The sequence below is a fragment of the Pogona vitticeps genome, chromosome 7 (assembly GCF_051106095.1).
Source record: "Pogona vitticeps strain Pit_001003342236 chromosome 7, PviZW2.1, whole genome shotgun sequence".
Classification (NCBI taxonomy): Eukaryota; Metazoa; Chordata; class Lepidosauria; order Squamata; family Agamidae; genus Pogona; species Pogona vitticeps.
Genome location: NC_135789.1, coordinates 19,191,006 through 19,204,641, shown reverse-complemented (window position 1 = coordinate 19,204,641; position 13,636 = coordinate 19,191,006). Strand labels below are relative to the sequence as shown.

Below are 13,636 nucleotides of genomic sequence, written 5' to 3'. Positions count from 1 at the left end.
AGGCAGGTGACATCATCACAGCCGTCACAGTGCTCTATTATCTGCTTCCAGCTTTCAAAAATGGCTCCAGGTTCAGGAAAAAGGCACAGGTGAAGCGCCAGTGCTTAGTCCGGAAGTCCTAAGTATGGGATACGGATCAGGGGAAGGAGGAGGAGGAGGAAGAGGAGGAGGGAGAAGAAGGGGGCTTTGACGGGAAGAGGAGGAAGAAGATAGGAAGAGATGGAGGAGGAAAGGAGGAGGTGGTGGAAAAGGAGGAGGAAGGGAGCTTCAAAGGGAGGGAAAAGAGGAGGAGTAGGAGGAAGGGGGCTTTGAAAGAAAGAGAGCAGGGGAGGAAAAAAATGGACCAAGGAGGAGGAGGAGGAGGAGGAGGAAGAAGAAGAAGAAGAGGGCTCCCCATGGCAACGTCCATTCCCTACATGGCAGGGCGAGGGTCCTTTGGGCATTTTTGGAGTTTTAAACATTCTACGAAAGGCTGAAGGGGGGCCAGTGGAGGAATGGGGTTTGCTCTTCACAGGTGAAACGGAGGCAGGCAGGGTGTGGGCCTCCTTGCCCTATGCAACCCCCCCTTCCCCTGGGGGTTAGCGCCTTTAATGCAGTCTTCTAGGCTTCCCAAGAGCTCCCTCATTAAAACAAAACAAACAAACAAAAACTACAATTGTGTTGGTTGTGAAAAGCCCTATTTCTTGTCCTGGAAGGGCAGTTTTCACATCTGAGATCTTGAGGGAGGAGGTCTGTCAAGGCTGCCAACCCCAAACCCTGAATCAAAATCAAAGCCAGAAATCCTGACTGGCCATTTCATAGGGTTTATGTTTTTTTGGGGGGGGGTATGTTTCCGTTTCCGTTTTGTTCTTGAAAAAGCCATTTCCAGTCCACGGTGACTCCCAGGAGCCAAAGTTTTGCCTCCAAGGACCTTTCCCCCCCCCCAGCCCAGTCACCCCCTCCCTCCCTTCCCATCTCTCTCTTCTCCGATGGCTCCATTTTTAATTCTAGAGTCTCCCATTTGGGTTCCTTAAAGGCTAGAGTTTTAAAAACCCCTTTTGAATGTTGCAGGAGGAATGCAAGTTCATGCTGGTCTTCCAGGAAAGGCTTCATTGGAATTTCTGTTGCTTATTTTTGTAGCACGAAAACGGTCTCTGTGAGGGACAGCTCAGCCAAACGGACTCAGTGTAGCACAGTGGCTCGAGTGGCGGATTCATATTCTGGAGAACCTGGGTTCGCACCCCTGCTTGGCCATGAAATCTTAAAAGGGGGATGATTTTATTTATTCAGGAATATTATTTAGAGGCCACCTTTCTCCCCAAAAGAGGGACCCGAGGCAGCTTGTGACAGATAAAACAGGAAATTTAAAAAGTCTATAGATACCACATTTACAAAAAAAAACCCCACAAAACAATTAAACATATGTTTAGATTTTGGAGGGGGGGGAAACAATTTCAAACATATTTAAAAACCTGTAAGTTTAAAAACTAGCATTCCTGAGCTAATGGGTTGTGCGGTGATCACTGAACAAAGGAAAGGCTAATGGCCTTGGAGAGAGAGAACCAAAGAAGTCGACAACCATTGCCCACCTACAAGCAAAAATAAAATAGAAAATGATATGGAAAATTTTAAGAAATATTTTAGTAGCTGTAGTTGTAGAAGAGGCAGCCATGTTCGTCTGCAGAAGCACTATCAGGCAAACTCCCCCCCCAAAAAAAACAAGACAAGAAAAAATGTACGGCACCTTATACACTAACAATTATATTTTAATGTGAGCCTTTGTGGACATGTCCACTTCATCAGACATATGGAAACAGAGTGAAAATAATAGGAAAAATATCAGTTTCATAACAGAGCACAGCTGAGAATAAAGCTGAGGCAGAACCCAGGGATCTTGGGACCAGGAATCAGAGCTCACAGGAGTATGACAGGGAACCGAAAGAAAGGAAAGGGAGGAAGGAAAAGTCTTAATCTGGAGGAAGTGGGACAAAAGAAAAGGGCAGATCAGTGGACTTTCCCAGCTACTTTTAAGGTAACAAAATAAAGGGAAAGGGTATTAAATCCCTCCTGCAACTACTTATTTTTCTTCTTCTGGTTTTTGGCTTGTTTCAGTCTTTTTATTGATGATTTTAATTGTATTGCCTTTTTTGGGACTGTAAACCGCGCAGAATAGATCTGTCTAGGTGGGTGGTATAAAAGCTAAATAAATAATAGACAAACAAATAATAGACAAACAAACTGAAAATGGACCTCAACAGATGGGAAACCCTGACATCTGAGCACTCAGCCTGGAGGCAGGCGATGTATCACGGCCTCTTCCAATTTGAAGAGACCTTTGTCCAGCAGGCCGAGGCTGAGAGGCCATCCCGAAAGCAGCAAAATAAGAGAGCTGGACGGGGGACAGATTGGATTTGTCTTCAGTGTGGAAGGGATTGTCACTCTCGAATTGGCCTTCTCAGGCACACTAGATGCTGTTCCAAGTCCTCCATACAGAGCACGTTACCATAGTCTCTCGAGACTGAAGGATGCCTAACCTAAATAGATAAACAGATCAAAGCAAAAGGATCAAAGGGATGAGGAAGGGAAGAGGTGCCTCAGTTGTGGGGATCTGCAAATGTTTGTCTTTGTGCCTCAGTGTAACACGGTGTACACACGCAACACATGTCAATGGTTAGCACTGTGGTAAGAAACCTTGAGAGAACCGGAACAGGGAGAGGAGCTCCACTTCGAGCTATAAAGGGAAGACGAAGTCTATGTCCGTCATTGGAAGTCTTGAGCGGGAGCTTCGGATCAACAAAGGCGCCGGAGGAGAAAGAGCATCAAAACGGAAGACCCAGGAGGACAAGGCGTAGGGTGTACAGGTCTGGTTGCCATACCTCAAAAAAGACCGAGTGGAGCTGGAGAGGGGGCAGAAGAGAGCGAGCAAGAGGAGGACTGGGCTGGGGCACCTCCTTGATGAGGAAAGCGGACAGCGTTTGAGGCTCTTTAGAGAAAAGGTGCCTGACATGATTCAGATATATAAAAGTATGCAGGGGATGGATCAAATGGATAGAAAGGACCCCACAAGGGGTCTTCCTAAATTCTTCTGTCTTTTCTTCAAGGTTCAGATATGGGATTTGAGCAGCAAGATTAGGCAACAGACAAAACCTTTAGAGACCATCAATTTTTTTAAAAAAAGCCATACAACGTACAAGCTTTTGTGGATAAAAATGCCATACAAATCATTTGTTTTGTAATTGATGTGACATGACACGTTGCTCTTCGAAGGATCCGTTTATTTATTTTTTAGTTTTTGTCGCGAATTGCGGAGTGAATTGTGGTTGTCTTTAAAGGTCAGGGAATGTTGTGGCGTGAGTTTCACTGAGGAACGTGAGTGAGGTTAGTCTCCATTTCCTCTCTCTCTCTCTCCTTCCTCTGGCGGCTGCCCGGGAACCGCTTTCCACCGGGAGGGCCCTTCTGGGTCCGGAGAGGTCTCCCGGAGAGCCGGGGAGCGAGGCCGCCCTTGTTTCCCCGCACCCCCCCCGCCTCCTTTCAGAGAACCGCCGGGGGGGGGGGGGGACGCGGATCATTGCCCCTTGGCAGGCGTCGCTCCTGGCCTGGAAGGCGGGAAAGGCTGTGTGTGCGTCTGTGTGGAAGAAAACGCACAGCTCCCCCCCCCGCGCGCCCCCAATCCTCTCCCCGCTTCTCTCCCGAATGACACCCCCCCAAAACCCCGCAACCACCACCCACTCTCTCTGTCTTGGCTTTATTGATGAATCAGGACGGGAGATGTTCAAAGAGACAGGGGAGACCGTAGAACTACGAAAGTGGAAGAGGAGGTCCTGCTTCCGGCAATCTCTCTCTCTCTCTCTCTCTCTCTCTCTCTCTCTCTCTCCCGGAACCGGAAGTGGGGGCTGTGCCACTCCCTCCTTTTCCTCGCGAGGATGCAGGCAGAGGTGGGTGATGAGGGGGGGCTCCCTACAAAGAGACTCCCCCCAAAGGGTATAAAAAATATCCTCCCGGCCCCCCAAACTCCTCAGGAGGAGCCTTTCCATTCCTCGTCTCCTCCTGGGGGGGGGCGGAATCTTCCGCGGGGCTTCTTTGTGTGTGTGTGTGTCTTTGTGGGTTTTTCTCGGTGAGTCCCCTCAGGCGCGCCTCTCCCTCCCCTGTTGTGGTTGTTTCTCCCCCCCCCCAGGACCTTCTCCAGCCGAAGTCTGAGCTTAAACCCCCCCCCCCGGAAAGCCCCACGTGGGAAAGGGGGGGGCTTTTGGGTGGCGAGGAGGAAGAGGAGGGGGCTGCAAAGGGTTGGGTGTAGGGGGGATAGGAGGGGGCCCAGAGAAATGGGGCTTTGGGTGGGAGAAGAGAGGGGGTTGGCTGGGAGGGAGGGAAGTGGTTGTTGTTGATGATATTTTATTTCTGTACCACCCATCTAGCAGCCAAGGTGGCTGATGATGCCCCTGGAAGGGAGGAAAGTTCCCGGCTGAAAAACCAGACCCTGACCTGAATCCTGACCCACAAACCCACCACCCCAGCGCTCTTCTCACCCAGAGCAATGGGGGCAGGAGAGCCCCTGGGGAAGAGGGGCTGCCCATTTCCTATACTGGGAAAGGTGTGGCGGGTGAAGTCTCGTGTGAGGTTTGCTGAAGATGATTTTGAGTTAAAGAAAATATTATCAGGAAATTGTCTGAATCTCCTCCTGGTTTCCAGGAAGAGACCTTCTTAGAGGCAGGAAATTCAGATTAGAGTGTTAATTAGTTTACAATTCATTCATTCATTCACCACTGCCGTTCACAGAGTGACACCACAGGACAGACTATCCCAGAAGCTGACTCCCTTTTTCGTCAAGTGACCACTCCTCCCCCAGACACAAAGCCATGGCCAGGGCTGTGAAGGGTAAAGAGCAGAAGGGGGTCTCCTGCAGACCAGGGGTCTGCAACCTCGGGCGTCCAGACTTTCTTGGACTACAACTCCCAGAAGCCTTCCCCACCAACTCTGCTGGCCAGGATTTCTGGGAGCAGAAGTCAAAGAACAGCTGGAGGCCCGAGATTGGGGAACCCCTGCTGTAGACCCTCTGGACGTCTGCCTTTGGTGTGGCCAGCCTTCCGCCACCCTTTGCTCTGTCAGGCTTGGCCTCCTTTTTCCTGCTGGCAAGGCAGGCAAGGGATTGTGCGGCAGTTTTGGGCTATTTCCTGGCTTTTGGAATTGTGGGTGTAGAAGCACACCATCCCCCCCTCCCAACATTCATAATCTGGAGATTTCTTTTAAAAGAATTGAATTCTCCAGATTGTCAAAAAGACAAAAGCTTCTATGCTTAGGGAAAGCTTTTGCCTTTGTCCATCCAAGAAGCCTCCAGAATGATTTGTTTTTTTCTTTTCTCCCAAGGGTAGGGCGAGACTCAGCTGATGCTCTCCTGCTTTTCTCTGGACGAAAAGACAAGAATCAAACTGCAAAGCCCCCCTAAAACTTGAATAGCAGGTGAGATCTCTTTCATTCTTTGAGATCAGATGTGACACTGCTTGTTTATTTATTAAACAATAACCCTATGATTAGCAGGATGTGACATGTTGTAAAGCTTACATCAGTATTTCAGAGAATTTTAGCCCAATCGCAGGAAGCATCGGGAGCATTTGGAGGATGCCTTCTATCAGCTCTTCCATGGTACCTGGTGAGGGCAAGAGAGGCCACCGAGATGGGCGTGACAGTGCAAAGTACTGAGTGGGTGTGAAATCCCTGTATTCTGAGGTTCAGTTTGAGTCTCTTCTGTCAACTTCCTTCTGTCACCCAATTCTGGAGGCCTCTGCTTTGTGAAAGCAAGCACACACTGTGAGTTCCCTGGCTGAGTGGGTGTTCGAACCCAGGTTGTGTGAGCCCCAGTTTTACTGTCTACAGCAGTGCCTCTCTGAACATGTGCAGAGTGTTTTTCTTTTGTTTCCCAGTCCTGTTTGGCTCAACCCTGTGGTCACCAAGAGCAGGTGCTGTCGGTGAGATTCCAACCCTTGACAGCCAAGCATGGGGCCTCCCCTGGATTTCTCCTTTCCTCTTTTGGGATCCAAGACGGTGAAGTGAAGAATTCACTCCTGCATGTGGGGATTGTTGGAGAGGGAAAGATGGAAGAGAGCTCCCTTCTCGCTTCTCTGCAAGAGGAGACTTTTTTTCCATCCATGGAGTCTTTTAGGTCAGTTTCAGTTGACTGATTTGATTGATTGATTGATTGATTGATTGATTGATTGATTTGGGGAGCATCCATTCTCCTTCCATGTGACATCTCAGGCACCTCTTTAAAAGATAATAGTTGCTGAAGCTGGAGAGAAACACATCGTCTTAATTCTCCACCATAAGTTTCTGCTGCAGAATTAAGGGGATTAATATCCCAAAAGATGCCGTTTCTCCCACTTTGAGAGGGAAAGTGATCCTTGATGACCTTTTCCAAGTTCTGAGAATTGTTTTTGCAGGATTGATGCTATCCTAGCAGAACACCCGCTAACCTTCCTGTATCTCTTTGGTTTCTTACTGTGATGACCAAGGCAGGGTTCCCCTGGCCAGGCGCTGAGCCTCAGCTGCCCTTGAAAGGAAGGGAAGGGAAAGCTGGAGAGCCAAGGAGGAGGAAGGCGTGCAGTCTCTTCCTCAAGAAGGGCTCCTGCAGGGAAGTTCTCACAGAGAAGAGGGAAGGTTTGCACCGCCTCTGGAAAGAAACAAGAGGTGGGAAGGTTGCAGGGGGCGGGTGAGGGTGTTTGTGCATTTATCAGGACCCAGGCATGGATTTTAGAGAAGGTACCACTTGCTTTAAGCAAGTGGTAGATGGAGTGCATACACACATATACATACATGCATACATACATAAATGTGGGTGGAGGATTTCTTCCCCCGAGGATCTGACAGTTTTTTAAAATAAATTTTGCCAAGATCTTTATCCATCATTTCCCCAAAACCTATTGAATTTGTTGCAGAAACCTCATTGAAATATAGTTTGTGGGTGATGATCTTTGGTCATAAGGAGAGGACATTGAGGGAAAGTGTTTACATTTTGAATCCCAGTGTCAGATGAAGAGGTGAAAGATGCATGGAGACAGAGAATATAGAATCCGATGGACCTCTTCCTTATTGAGGGGGGGGAAATGATAGAAGGAAAATAAACTAAGATGCAAGTTATTTAATCTACGATCCCCTTTCTGTTTTCATTGCTTCTAACTGCAGTCCTTTTTCAATAGTTTCCTAAAATTTCCTAATTTCTCTACCTTTTCCTTCCTTTTCTATTATTTTGCCTATTTTTCTAATTGAACTATGTTTACTCATGAAACCCCTCTTCTCCCACTATCTTTCCTAAGTGCTTGCTATCTTGTATCTGTTTCATCCAATTTTTATAAACCCATTTAAGATTTTCTGGAAAATTTTTCAACCACTTTGGTCAGAGGGGAGATTGGTGGACTTAATACTCCCCTGTAACATTACCAACTTCCTAACATGCCGTATTGTTCTAAGTATAAGATGCTTTTTCCTAAAATCATTACACTAAAAATTGAGATGCTTCTTTTACACGGAAGTAAGCTGGGAGCACGGAGAGAACAAAAAAGGGCCCATATGTTGCCTCTGTAAACAGACTTCCTTTAATCACGAGGCTTAGCTTCCTACAGTCAGGAGACTTAGCTTGCTCCAATCATGAGTCTTATGGATCTGACATCAGCTGATGCTGTACAAACTCATTGGTGGTGGAGACTGTAGGCTCAGATACAACAGGGACTCCTAATGTCCAAACATACTGAGCCCAGAGGCTAAATACTCAAAACTAAGTTTTCTTAATTTTTGGGTTAGAAAAGAGTCTGTGTGGGTCTTGTAAACAAAAATGTCTTATAAATGGAAAAAGCAGTATTTTTTTAGAACAGGTTTATCAATTTTCTTAACCTCTTCCCCAGTGTTTTGTTTGAAAAAAAGTTATCCAAAATTCCCTCTCTTCCATGCATTTCTAATTCTTTTCATATTAAATCCTTATTGTTGGTTATAATATCTGAAATATATCTCAATTGATGTGCTATATAATAATATTTAATATTAGTTGTCTGATGATCTTTTTGTAATATCTACCAAAATTTCTTACGTAACTTTCTTACTATTATTGCAATGTGTATTAATCATCACTCGCCATTCTTTTAACTACTTACCTGAAATCTTTATTGGTAGCATCCAATATAGGAAATACAATTTAAGGATCTATTTCGTTTTAAATAATGCACTTCTGCCAAATCACAAAATGTTTAATGTTTTATATTCCTTTATCTTTTTACTTATCTCGTTCCTTAACCTATCCAAATTTATTTTAAATACATCTTTTAAATTCCAAGTGATCTTTACCCCGGTGTGGTTGGGAAGAACATGAATAAAAAAGCAAAGGCTGGGGAGGTCTGTTCCGTGCACACGGGGGTTGGTGGTCGGGTGGATGAGCTTTCCTTCATTAGGGCCAACTGAAATTCCAACCTGGTGTGCAAGCTTTGGAGTCCTCCAGAACTCTTCATCAACCTACGTAGTGGTTATGTCAGAGTGGGGCAGGTTTTTTTTAGCAGCGCTTGTTGCCGAAGCTCCTTGCTGTAGTCCCAGCAGTCAAAAGAAATCAGGCAGAGACACTAGACTTCTAGCAACTAAGTCTATTGACATTTATATACAGCAGCAACAGCATAACAGTCCACAACCCTCTGCATTAGCCAAGAGAAAGAAATCATTGCCCAGTGTCCATATAGACTATCCCACTGTCCAATCGGTTGTCAGAAACGTAACATCATCTTCACTCTTAAAATGTGTATTCCAGTGTCCTTGCCGGGCACACCTGCTGACACTTTATATGTGATCTCTGTGCCGAGTGTTCATGGCTGTAAAATTCAGGTTCTGTTTTATTTGGCTTATTTTATATAACCTGACAGTATAAATGTGGGATATTGTGCTTCTGTAGCCACAATTCAAAAAAATGGTCCAGTATTGCTGCACAATGTTGCGCTTCTGTTGCCAACAGGAGAAAAAGGTGCCAAGTTTCCCATAGGAAAGGGCAGCCGGGACTGACAGCAGGACTGGGAGGAGTGAGGATGGTCTACACAGGACACCCCCTCTTCTGCTCCCTGCCATTCACACTTGTTGAAAAACAGCCCTGACCTAGATTAGGCATCCTTCAGTCTCGAGAGACTATGGTAACATGCTCTGTATGGAGGGCTTGGAACAGCATCTAGTTTGGCTGAGAAGGCCAATTCGAAAGTGACCATCCCTTCCACACTGAAGACAAACACAGTCTGTTCCCTGTCCAGCTCTTTGATTTTGCTGGTTTCGGGATGGCCTCTTTGCCTCGGCCTGGTGGACAAGGGTCTCTTCAAATTGGGAGAGGCCGTGATGCACCGCCTGCCTCCAGGCTGAATGCTCAGATGTCAAGATTCCCATCTGTTGAGGTCCATTCCTAAGGCCTTCAGATCCCGCTTGCAGATATCCTTGTATCACAGATGCGGTCTCCCCCAGGGCAATTTCCCTTCACTAATTCTCCGTACAGAAGATCCTTTGGAACCCAACCATCAACCATTCTCACAACATGCCCGAACCAAAGTAGACGTTGCTGTTTCAGTAATGCATACATGCTAAAAATTCCAGCTTGTTCTAGGACTACTCTATTTAGAACTTTGTCCTGCCAGGTGATACCAAAAATGTGCCAAAGACAACACATATGGAACGTGTTCTGCTTCCTCTCCTGCCATGCATAAAGGGTTCAGGACTCACTGCAGTAGAGGAGTGTACCCAGGTCACAGGCACTATAGACCTGGATCATGGTATATGCTGTCAGCTTCTTATTAAGCCATAGTCTCTCTGTGAGTCTAGAGAACATGGTAGCTCTGCCAGTGCGTTTATCCAGCTCGACATCTAGGGAGAGAGTGTCAGAGATTGTTGAGCCAAGGTATACAACATCATGAACAAATTCCAATTCTTGTGTGGAGATAGAGGGAGATGAGTCCACGCCCTGGCCCATGACTTGCGTTTTCTTCAGGCTGATTGTTAGTCCAAAGTCTTGGCAGGCCTTGCTAAAACGTTTCATGAGTTGTTGGAAGTCTTCAGCAGAGTGGGCAACAATGGCTGTATCATCTGCGAAGAGGAAGTCCCGTATGCATTTCAGTTGGACTTTGGTCCTTGCTCTTAGTCTAGAGAGATTAAAGAGCTTTCTGTCTGATCTAGTCCGGAGGTAGACACCTTCTGTTGCCGTTCCAAAGGCATGCTTCAGCATGACAGCAAAAAATATCCCAAACAGGATCGGTGCAAGGACACAGTCCTGTTTCACTCTGCTTCAGGTGTCAAAGGGATCTGATGTTGAGCCATCAAAAACTACAGTGCCCTTCATTTCTTCATTAGGGATATTATGCTTCTCAGGTGCTTTGCTGGAGGCAAGGGAATCCAAGGCCACTTTTATTTCTGCTGAAGTTGGTTTGCTGTCCAACTCTTCCAAGACAGGCAGGCACTCAATGTTATTTAGTGCCTCTTCGGTTACTACATTCTCTCTGGAATATAGCTCAGAGTAGTGCTGCACCCAGCATTCCATTGGCTGTGCTCGGTCCTGGATGATCATGCCTGTAACAGCCTTCAAGGGAGCAGACTTCTTCTGTATTGGACTTAAAGCCTGCTTGATACCGTCATACATTCCCTTGATGTTACCTGTGTCCACTGCTATCTGTATCTGAGAGCAGAGCTGAAGCCAATAATCGTTGGAACATCTCCTGGCAGCCTCTTGGACTTTACTGCGAGCAAGTTGAAGAGCCTGCCGAGTTGTACTCACTACGGCAGGCTTTGTATGCTGCTAGAGTTGTTCACTTATCTTCGATGGCTGACATAAACTCCTCTGAATGGGCTTTGAACCAGCCTGCTGTCTTTTTTACCTTCTTGCCAAATGTGGACAAGGCGGTGTTCTTAAAATGTTCTAATTGTTTAGGTGCATTTGCATCAGCCAGGCCTGGAAGGGTTTCCTCAAGCGCTTCGGCAAATTCTTCCACTTTTCTTTGATCATGAATCTTGCTGATGTCAATACATGATCTTCCTTCATTTTTCATGTGATACAATCTCTTTGCAGTTTTACTCTACTACACACCAGGGAGTGATCAGTATTACAGTCACCACTCTGGTAACTGCATGTGATTGTAATATGAGGAAGGCTAGAATGTCTAGTGAGGATCAAATCGAGCTGATGCCAATGCTTGGATCTTGGATGTCTCCAGGAAACTCTATGTTGAAGCTTCGTATTAAAGAATGTGTTGCTGACACAAAGACCATAATAACAGCAAAACTCCAGCAAGCTTGGCCCTTTTTCGTTCATCTTCCCAATGCCAAAACGGCCTAGACAAGTGGGCCAAGAATTGTGATCAGCACCGACTCTAGCATTAAAGTCTACAAGAATTAACAGTGGCTCTCTCTCTGGGGTTTTTTTTTTGATAGTACCTGCCAAATCGTCATAGAATTAGTCTTTGACTTCTGTTGTGGATGACAGTGTTGGTGCATATACACTGATGAGGGTAACCGGTCCCACTGATGAGTGGAGCTGCAGAGACAGGATTCTTTCACTCCCCACAGTAGGTGGAACAATGGATCTCAGCAGAGTATTTCTGACTGCAAAGCCAACACCATGTTCCCTGGTCTCATTTAATGGTTTTCCCTACCAGAAGAATGAGAAGTTCTTTTCTTTGACAGATCCCATGTCTGGCAATTTTGTCTCTTGCAGGGCAACAATGTCCATCTGCAATTTAACTCAGTTCCATGTCGATGACAGCTGTCTTGCGCACATCATCTATTTCCTGCAGGTCATCAGAAAAGCCAGGGGTCATTGTCCGAACATTCCAGGTGAAAACTTTAGGGCAGAAGTTTTCTTATGATTGTTGCATTGTGAATGGTTATCAATCTGCTTGTCGGCTTTCACCCTAAACCCTATGCACCCCATGAGGTTAACAGACCGTGGCAAAGTAGCATCTTACTGGCTGGGGACTGCCCAGCTTAAGGCGGGCAGTAGCTGCCTATTGAGGTGCAATGACCTCTCCCAATGTCAGAAGTAGGCCCTGGCGTCATGCTCTACGCCAATCGAGCAAAAACTTATAACCGGTAACTGCTACTTCCCGTATTGTTTCAACGGTGTATGCAAAGCTGGAGTGTCCTCTCCAGAGCATGAAGCCTGGGTAAAATAATATGGAGAATAGGCTATTACCCAAGCAGCAAATCCCCCCTCTCCACGTCACTGAAATAGTCCAGTGGAAAGGCAAGAGCCAATACATCTGATTCCAGCGACGTTGCAGGAGTTGCCAGAAAATGAACTGCCTCCAGGACTCCAACTCCGGATTTTGCCTCAAGGTTAATTTCGGAAGCCTTTTCCATCAGTGGATATAGCCACAAGGCAGTGGAGGTTTGAAATCAGAGTTTTCCTTTTCCTAGATGGGCTGCCTTCCTGATGAGCCCCACCTACTGAGCCTGCTCCCTAATAGTGTGCAGATTAGAACACAGACCTCCAGCTGCCGGACCTTGTCTTCCAAGAGGACCACCAACTAGCACTTACAGCATTTCTACCCAGGCACCTCATTGGCAAGAAAACAAGTGTGCCACAGGTGTTACAAGTGCAACAGATCCTGCACTCTCCACCTCGACTGATTGGTCAGTGAATTAAAAAAAGAGAGAAAGTCTGATCCTACCCCTAAAACTTTCCTGCCCCCCAGGTGTATGCAAGGCTATTTGGCTTTCCTATTTACCAGATTAGAGTAAAAAATAGAATCAAAGAATTTTTCACGCCATTAGGTGCGCATTTCTGCTCGGACTCATTTAAAGCCAAAACCCCGCCCCTTCAGACCCATGCAGACAGGGAGAACAAAGGTAAGCCTGGAAGAAAATATCTCAGTGAATAAAATGTCCCCCCAAACACAGCTCACCTCCTGCCTCAGCTTCCTCTTCAGGAAAAGGCCTGACCACTGCCTTGGGTTTGGGAGAGAAGCGGTGGACTGGTGAACAAAGGGAGTCAGCTTCTGGGATTTTCCCTTGTGTGATGTCACTCTGTGAACGGTAGTGGTGCTGGGCGACTCCTGCTCCACCCCTTGACCTCTTGGACACTAGAGTGTCTCTGGGTTCCATGATTTCCCATACTATTTCACACAGTTACAAGACGGGGGATACCTGGCTCAGCCATACTAGGAGCAAGAAGGACCTTGTATTGTCTTAGATTACAAGTCGAAGATGAGCCAGTAGTGTGATGTGGCTGCAAAAAAGGCCAATGTTATCGAGGCTGCATTAAGAGAGGTAGAGTCTCCAAACCCCATGAGATGCTAGTTCCCCTCTCCTTGGTAAACCTAATCCTCCTAGTTTCTGATATTAATACCAGTACTTTTATTAATCCTTGCTTTTTCATCACCACTTCAAATTCTATTAATTATGTTTTGCCAGTCTTTCAGATCTTCCTTTATTGGTTTCATCCTAAAAAAATAAATAAATTAGGTATTTTATTTATTTAATTTATATGCCACCCACACTACCCAAAGGTCTCTTTCATAGTGCATCAAATTAGGCTTTCCTTACTACCCTCTCTTATGAATTATCCTTCATATTTCCATCAGTTCTTTCTCCATTTTCTCTAATATATATGTTGTAAAATTCCTGTACGTAACCTCCACCTCCTAGCTTCTTTATAATCACATGTACC

General features: G+C 46.1%; 1 protein-coding gene across 8 annotated transcripts in view; it reads left to right on the top strand.

The window, feature by feature from the left end:
- The window catches only part of LOC110079230 (uncharacterized), a 92,368-nt gene that overhangs the window by 61,157 nt on the left and 17,575 nt on the right, over positions 1–13,636 (top strand). For 2 of the 8 annotated variants that reach the window (XM_072984760.2, XM_072984767.2), the window contains exon 3: positions 5,341–5,433. The gene's annotated coding sequence lies outside the window, so the exon portion shown is untranslated. Of the gene's footprint in view, positions 1–3,836; positions 3,915–5,340; positions 5,434–5,894; positions 6,134–11,683; positions 11,803–13,636 lie in introns of those variants that run through there. The other 6 variants (XM_072984763.2, XM_078378903.1, XM_072984765.2 and 3 more) reach the window with 6 other exon arrangements.